The sequence below is a fragment of the Crocodylus porosus genome, unplaced genomic scaffold, assembly GCF_001723895.1.
Source record: "Crocodylus porosus isolate Cpor-Errol unplaced genomic scaffold, CroPor_comp1, whole genome shotgun sequence".
Classification (NCBI taxonomy): Eukaryota; Metazoa; Chordata; order Crocodylia; family Crocodylidae; genus Crocodylus; species Crocodylus porosus.
Genome location: NW_017728907.1, coordinates 57,431,014 through 57,439,744, shown reverse-complemented (window position 1 = coordinate 57,439,744; position 8,731 = coordinate 57,431,014). Strand labels below are relative to the sequence as shown.

The 8,731-nt window shown below is 42.8% G+C and overlaps 1 long non-coding RNA gene across 1 annotated transcript in view; it reads right to left on the bottom strand.

Annotated features, from left to right (window-relative positions):
• The window catches only part of LOC109307530, a 107,611-nt gene that overhangs the window by 41,260 nt on the left and 57,620 nt on the right, over positions 1-8,731 (bottom strand). The window lies entirely within an intron of this gene.

Sequence of the window (8,731 nt, the reverse complement as noted above, 5' to 3'; positions counted from 1 at the left end):
AGGCAGGCACAGCCAGAGGAGCTGCGGGAGAAGCCCCCATGGCTGCCCTGCCTGACCCCGGCCCCATCCCCCTTCCCATCCTGGCCCCACCCTCCTGGCACTTAAAAAAAGGTCTGCACTCACCAGCTCTGGCATCTGCGATTTGGTTCTCTGAAGGCTTGTGGCAGAGCCCCCTCCTCCCATGCAGCAGGGGGCAATGGGGATCGCTCCCCCTTCCCCCGCTTGGCACCCACATGGCAGCTGCCCCATGGCACGGGTGCTGCACACGCTGGCCGGGGACCGTGCGCTGTCTGGGAGCTGGGGCAGCTCCAGCAGTCAGCCGGAGCCTGGCAGTGCTCAGCTCCAGCTGCTAGACAGTGTGCAGCGCCCTGCCGAGCCGGGCTGCACCTGAGCCATGGGGCAGCTGCTGCAAAGGTGCCAAGCGTGGGGCGATCCCTGCTGGCTTGCGCTGCATGGGGGTGCTCTGCCATGAGTGCCCAGAGGCTCCAATCGCTGCTCTTGCAGCCGGTGAATGCTGGGCTTAAAAAAAAGAAAGAAAGAAAATGCCAGGACTAGGCTGGCACTGGGCAGGGGGTGGGGTCGGGCAGGGCAGCCATGGGAGCTTCTCCTGTGGCTCCCCCTGCCCGGGGAGAGGCAGACACAGCTGGAGGAGCTGCTCGGCTGTGCCTAGCTCTCCCTGTCCAATCCAAATGGCCAAATCTGTTTGAATCAGCACCGGATCTTCCAATGCTGATTTGGCCGAATCGATTCAGAACAGTGATCTGAATCGAATCACTGTCCTGTGAATCAGCCAGATCCGAATCCATATTGAATACTTCCCTATTCGCACAGGCCTACAAAGTATCCCCTGCCCAAGAGCCAACCTTCCTTTCCTTTAGGCAGACTTGTGCTGCTGCACAGAAAGGCTACATTGCCTATTTTCAGCTGGCTGCTGAGGGCTCACTTTCCAGTTTATGAAAATATTGCTTGCTGGTCTTATAGGAGGGGGAAAATCATACAGTGAAGAAAAGAGGAAGACATGTTAAAATATGTTGTCTAAGTATTGGAATTAAGTTTTTCTTAAACTGAAGCCTTGCACTTTAGAAGAGAATTAGCGCCATTGATATATGGCATGAAGGGGTGTTAGCACTTACAGCTGCACGTCAGATCACGAGGCAGATGGAATCGGAAGCATCTTTTATCATATTTTGGAGAACTGAGATTTTAAGATGTGCCGTATTGTTTAAATTTAAGATTTAATTTGAAGATAAGCTTTTTAGGAAAGACAGCATTCATCAGTGACAGTGAGCCAAGAGGTTGATTTAAAAAAATAACTTGAAAATTGACTTCAGCCAACGACCCTGTGTCCTTTAAGAAACACTAGCAGAAATCAAATGTGTCTGTATTTGGGAGCTGAGGGGTTCTGTTTACAAGATTGCCTCTGCTGATGATTTCCAGGCCAGATTATATATGTTTACATTGTCCACATGTTCCTGGCAAGCTATTTTAAAATTTATATGCGAGACCACTGGCAAATGGCAGAAGGTCCAGCCTGACTATCCATCCATTCATTATTTTTATTCTTAGTGACAGGAGTTTTTGTAACAGCCATTCAGCAATGTGTTAAAGCATTTGGACATTGTCACCTGAAGGTAAACAGAAAAATACGCCATTTCAATTTCCCTGTGGGTTTTATAGCTTGCACTGGATAGTTAGGACCCCAGTGCTTCTCCTTTCCCTACACAGCGGTGTCAGCACTTGTTTTGTTATCCAGTCCTCTTGGTTGACATTCAACATGTTTTTATGTCACTGAAGACTAGAGATAACCCAGAGAACTTTTTATAGTGTTTAAGTATTCTAAAAAACAAATTAAAGCAAATAAATGAGACAGATCTCACACTTGGACTTTGTAAGTCTGTTCTAGATGGCCTGTGTGTTACAATGCAATATTTGAGGTATCTTAAGAAGTTCATCAAGAAAGATGCTCTCAATTTTAAATATGAAGTCTTTGCTTATTATGGAGCAGTGAGTCTGAATGAAAGCTCCAGACTTGTGAAACCTCTAAATTCAGGGTGTTCAAAATCCTAGCTCTTTATTTGGTACTTGGAATCATTCTCATTTTGTCACAAGCTTTTAAAAGATTTCTCCTTTCATCTCTGGATGAAGTATTAAGCTGTCCAACCCATAACACAGTCTAGTCTTGAGCCTACCTCTTGTCTAAGTGTTTCTAAATATGTGCACCACCTTTGCTTCACCCCTTCTATTTTTTGTTTAAATATTTAAAAATGCTTTCTTGTCTGTATGAAAAATGGATTAAATTAAAATGCTGTTACTTTCTGAAGGTCAAAGCTTTTAGCAAGAGCTATACTTTTTATTATATGTTAAAGAAACCAATAATCTCTCTCAACCTATATGAAATTGATTTTAAAATACCTCCACTATTAAAATATTTCAGTCATAAACTTTTTACCACCTATAAAAATCTTGCACTGCATTGGCTAGCTTAGTGTATTGCAGGGAAAGAAAGAAGCAAAAACCTGAGTGGAATGACTGAAGTACTTGAAAGATGCATATCGTTACACGATGGAGAATAGCAGGTAAAATTAAGATAGATTGGTAAAAATGTTTTTTTCCTTCCCCTGCTAGTGCTACATGCTGTGCTGCACAGCTTCTTTTAGAAAGATTAAGTCCACAGCGCGAGCAGCAGTGTATCTATTATGTGTTTACCATACTGGGAGTGTCGAGGAGTTTGACAAGCAGGGAACATGAACACAAAGCAGTCTAATAAATAAAATGGCTTGTTGGAACTTTTATTTTGTCATGTTTGGCATCGTCTTGTTTTAAAATAGTACCCTTTGGGAGATTCTGTTGTGAAATATTTGTATGCCGAAAAACCAAAGCAAAGCTCTATTCAAACTGTATTTTGTTTTTAAAACCTATGTTTTTTCAGTCATTAAATAGAAATGCACTTGTAAGCTCAGGTCTTTATTTGTTTTTTATTCTCTCTCTTCCTGCAGCTTTTAATTTCGTGGTGCTGTAAGTATAATACTTCTGGGTCACAAAGCACTAAGTGTAGCCCTGTTTTAGGACAGGTAGCAGTTACCGAGATGCTTCATGTGCTAAATTCCCTCCTGGTTGCTCTCAGATCCTGGAGTGACTTTGGTGGTTGGAGAAAAAGAGAGTGAATATAATTCTCTTGAGGTAGTTTTCTAATCAGTGTTAAAAAATAAATAACTATTGTTGGCAATCTAGTGCATAATGTATTTTACTTATATTTCATATGCAGCACAGGTGTAGCTGCTCTCTGCAAGGACTAGTAATAATGGTTTGTATTTCTAGATAAGCAGTTCCCAATCTCGGGTTGTGACCCAAATGAGGGTTGCGGGGGCAGTGTTGGCAGCGCCACACACAAACGACAAGCTGCGCCGCGTGCCAGGAGCTCCCTCGCCCCGGGCTGCCGCTGCCGCTGCACTCCGCTCCCAGTAGCAGGTCGCAGAAAAAGGTTGGGAACTACTGTTGTAGATGAAAGCATTTCTGAAATATTAATATGTGCGTTAGGTGAAGCTGACCTGTTGGATAAACCGAGGCACATTGAGAAAGTGACCTTACAAAGGCTACACGCTAAGTCAGTGGGAATCCTGGGAATAGAATCCAGAAGGTCTCACTCAGTCCATCCCATTAGTTTGCCTGATGTCTCTATTTCAAATGTCACATTTTCTTTAATGAATATTTGAAATGCCATTTACCAGTATGCCCATCTGCAGAGGTTAGAAAATGGATCTGTGTGTAGGATTCAGATGCAGATGTTATCTGCACAAGCCTTGAATATTTCATAACTGTTCTACCTCATGGGCACCCTGACTGCTCTCTAGAGGTCTCAATTTATTTGCTCTCTGCCTAAATCCACTAAAGAGGCCAATCCTTAGATCTGTTGCCACTGTTTGAGACTCTCTAAACCAGTTGAAATCTGGAAAATAAAAATCATGACTGCTATACCACACCTGTGTTGGCTGTATGTTACAAATTTGAAGGTACAAAAGTGATCTTCATAAGAGTAATGCAGAGTTTTGTATAGCTGGAACATACAGTTCTTTAGTATGCATACTCTGTGGCCAAGTTACAGCTGCTGTGATAAAAGTGACTTAAATTTCTCCTGTATGCAAAATCTGTATTGTTGTGCAAAACTACATTAATGCATTTTTAATAGGCAAGGTAGATAACACTGCATGATTTGGAAGAAAGTGTTAGATGGATTCTTAGCAACAGCAAATCAGTGCACGGAAGAGTTGGCATTATATGAGCTTGCATTTTCTTTTAGCATTTCAGAATCTTTCATCCTTCCTTCCTTTCTTTTTTAAAGTCAGCTCGCGGTAAAAAAAATAGTCCCTAAAAATATCTGAAATGCATTGAATGCCTCAGTCACAATCTGACACAGGCAAGGCCACACCCCAGAAACTGTCTGCAACCAAAATCCTGTGCGGATTGTTGATAGACATGACATGAATAATTTGGCCTCCTTCCCACCATCTCAGCATGTAAAAGTGTCTTCTGTAGAAGAGTGGGGCACGTTTGTGTGGCAAGGAACCATGTGCTGCTCATGCTGGACCGCTTCTGATCCCAAAGGCAGGAGTCACTAAGCACTGCTGAGCTGTCATCTGGATGAACCCTACATTTGCCAAGAGGAAGTTCCAGGTAACTGTGACAAACCTGAGATCTGCCACAGACTTCTGTGTCCCTGAGCAAGCCATATAGACGTAAATATCTATTTTGGATGTCTCTGTTCTTGGGAACCCGGTTTGAAACGCACAGCCTGACTGGTCAAAGCCTCTTGGCATTCAGAATACCTATCAGAGTCTGAGACTGCTGAATGTGCTTAAGGTCCAGCTCTAGCTGTCAAACTAGGGACCCAGCAAGTCAGGTGCACCAAATCAGAAGCTGCTACAAAAATTAGTGATATTCTTCTATTTCCCCATCTGAAAAACAGAGATACCCCCTTCCTTTCGTAATAGTGTTACATTGTTTTAATTAAATGTTTGAAAAGCCCCTTGATACAAAGCACTGTAGCTATGCAATACATTGGGTATTTTTAAATGGAGATGTTAAATATCTGGAAGTTAGCAGTGTATAACCATGTTGATCCATGCTTTGGGAGAGTCTACCTACTAATTATGTTATGCAGCATGGTAAACGAGGTTTCCTGCTCTTTCTCTGTTTCTAAATCATACTGGAAGGGATATCCTAAAACATGGCCAGAAGGGACATCCATAGGTCATCTAGTCCAGCCTTAGGCAGGATCATCCTGGTCCATACAATTTTATACAATACTTAATTTTAAATTCTTCGTAAAATTACCATGAACACTGATGCAACATAAGATGCAATGCCCTAGCCTGCCACAGGTAAATCAGGGGAACCAGAGGACCACGGACAGAGCAGGGTGGGTATCGCGGCTCTGTCCCACCATCCCAGTCAGCTCCCGCATGCCGCTCCTGCGTGCCACTCCCCACCTGCCCACAGACCCATCCCATCTGCCCAGCTGAGTGCTTCCTCCCTGCAGGGGTCCCACTCAGTCTCTGTGGAGACCCTGCCCACCTGCTCTGTCTAGCACCTCCAGCAGTGGGTGCAGGGCAGATATGCTGGGGTGCCTGAGCAGCAGGGCTAGGTCTAGCAGTGACAGAGACACCAGCAGTGGAAAGAGATGCTGCCAGGGCTGCCGGGAAGTGGAGTTCAGACCTCTGCACCACTCCTGCCCCACCATGCACCCAGGGACCATGGGACCAGTGGCACATGATATGGCCCAGGCTGTCCCCCACACCTGGGTCAGGCAGAACAGAGGGTCCTATTGCAGGCTGGATAAAAATTGCTTGGCGGGCTGGATCTGGCCCATGGGCTGCATTTTGCCCATCTCTGCTCCAGGAAGCGGACTCTACCCTTTGTTAGATGAAGGTAAAGGACCCCTAGTCCTTGCCAGCTAATCTGAAGGAGAATTTCTTCCTACCCCAAATATCTGGTACTTGTTCTAACCCTGAGTATATGAGAAAAAGGTTTCTTAATTCCAGTAAGAGCACAAGAGCCCCCCAGCTAGTCACCCACACCAAGCCATGGTCACATAGACTGGTTGAAGGGAGAATTCTTGCAGTGTACCTACAGTATGTGTATGCATCTCACGTGAGCAAAAACAAGACTGACAAGCTCTCAAATGCCCATCTTTGGTTGGTAGAGTGCTCTTTTCTCCCCCTATTCCCTATCTAGAATTAAATATTTACCAACTGTCTGAGTAATATTTAATGACTAGAGTGCTACAAGTTTTCAGCTCAAACTACAGTGTGTTTGAATGGTAGAGTCATGTTAATCATCTCAGTTTATTAGCCTGGTCAGAAAAAAAAAAAAAAGCATGTTAGTGATCTTTGAGAAGTTCATCTGCCCCTAATCTCTGCTGGGAAGGCACCTAGTAAATGTCATGTAGAAAATAAATATCCCCATGTAAGTAGTGAATGTATTTAAAACTTAAATTAGAATTCTGACCTGCATTATGGTTTTCTTCACCCAAGCCAGCCCTACTTGACAAGCACTTCCTTTCTGCTAAGCTGCTGTCACAGCACAAGATGGGGAGTCTCAACTACAGTTGATGGAAGAGTAAAGGGCATTCTTTGTACAGAAGTTGGGTGTTTTGCTTTCATTCACATTTTAGAAACGTTTATATCATGGAGATGTGGTTGGGTTTGACAAGAATTTCTACTGATTGCTATGTCTGTGTTTTGCTTTAGGGAAGTGGGATGAAACCATCGTAGAGAAATAGTAAGTAATGACTAATAATGAAAGTGCCTGCTTGAAACTTTCATGGAAATTGTTTTAGTCCTGGAACTGACCTCCCTACTCTTCATATCTATGGTCTAAAGGTAGTGGTTAACAAAGTCTTTGCTTTGTTTCTTTTCTGTATTAAACAATCCTACCTTTGTGACCGACATGTATAGGGGTTTTATGGAAATATATATTCTTCTTTAAAACTTGATGAGTTTAAGATATAAATAAAAGATTTTTTAAAATGATGATTTCCTTTGTGTCTTTTTTTTTTTCTTCTTCTTTGCATTGTTTGGAGTTTTTCCTTGTATTTTTTTAGGTAAAATATTCCTCTACTAGTTATTCTTTTTCCATTTGGTAAGTTTACGTTTCCTCTTGCCCTTTCTACTGACAAAAATGCTGAAGTTATCCTGTTTTTATGGTGATTCATGCATCTGTATACTTAAAGGTAAGCCGCCAGTGTAATATGGGACTAAAGATTCACATATGAATTGTTTGCAATTTTCAGTTTAGAAAATAAAATGTAAATTCTGGGAGATGGGCTTGTCAAAAAATTGTAAGAAAACCCAAACCCCCAAAATAATATTTAACATTTTTCAACCAGCTGTACAAACACCCAGAGTAGCTCAGCTGAAATTATTTAACATTTATGGATTGATCATCAATATAACTTCTGCTCTTTCATGCAAAGACTGGTTCCATCTTATTTCACATTAATTGGAAGAGAAAAATATGCATAATAGAAAATGTGCCTGCAAAGCAGCAGGCTAATAAAGTTATAGTGCTGTGCATTTACATAGTGATTTCAGACCGTGCAGAGTATATGACAACTCAGGAAGGCTAAATCTCAACTTCTGTGCTTCCCAGCCTAAGACGTTAAATCAGTTCAAGACCAGCAGGTTTATGGACATCCTAACCATTATATTTTTGCTCCAAACATGTCTCGCACCTGCAGCTGAATGTAGGAGAAGTGACTGTACTGCAGTTAAGAATGTGGAACTTTCTAAACGGTTAAGTATGATTGGGGAACTCTGATTTGGAGAGATGAAAGCCAACATTATTAATAATGACCTTTCACCTTCACACTTGCACTGTGCCTCACGTATGGAATCACGGAAAATTAGGGGGCGACCTCAGGAGGTCATCTAATCCAACCCCCTGTTCAAAGCAGGACTGTCCCCAACTAGATCATCCCACCCGTGGCTCTGTCTAGCTGGGTTTTAAGAACCTTTGAGGATGAAGATGCCACCACCTCTCTGGGTAACCTATTTCAGTGCTTTACTACCCTCCTGTTGAGAAAGTTCTTCCTAATATCTAACCTAAACTTCTCTTGCTGCAACTTGAGACCATTGCTCCTTGTTCTGTCACCTGCCACCACTGAGAACACCGAGGTACCGGATCTTGAGACAGCTTGACCCCACGGTCAGTGATGCAGAAAGCGTATACCATGAAACCAAGCCTAAAGGGACTGCAGGGCATATCCTGCAAATTAGGCCTGACTTGTCACAAACTAGGGAAGAGGGAGACTTCTAATGGCTTTTTCAAGAAGATCACTTCTTTTGTGCTGTACGACTGGACCATATGTTCGTTTTCCCATTTTCCCTAACTTCCCTTGAGTTTTGTAGAGAAATCATGTAATAGGAGTGCAAGTGGCCAGATCAGGCAGATCTACCATCTGTCAGAGATCTGTTTCTTGAACTGATTTTTCTTGGATGCTGAGTTTTAAGAGGTGCCTTTTTAAAACATGCGGTCAAAAATGGGTAACAATACCAGTGAGAAGTGGTCAGTGTGTCTTTAAGTTGTATGTTGTTTGTTTTTCTTACATCTTTAGTTTCATTCCTCACCTGATGCTTGCCTTTTTTTCTAGCAGGTTTGTGGGTCATCACGCTTGTACAGTTGCCACTCTCCTCATGTCAAAGAGGATTTGAACCGGGTCTTCCTGAAGATAAAT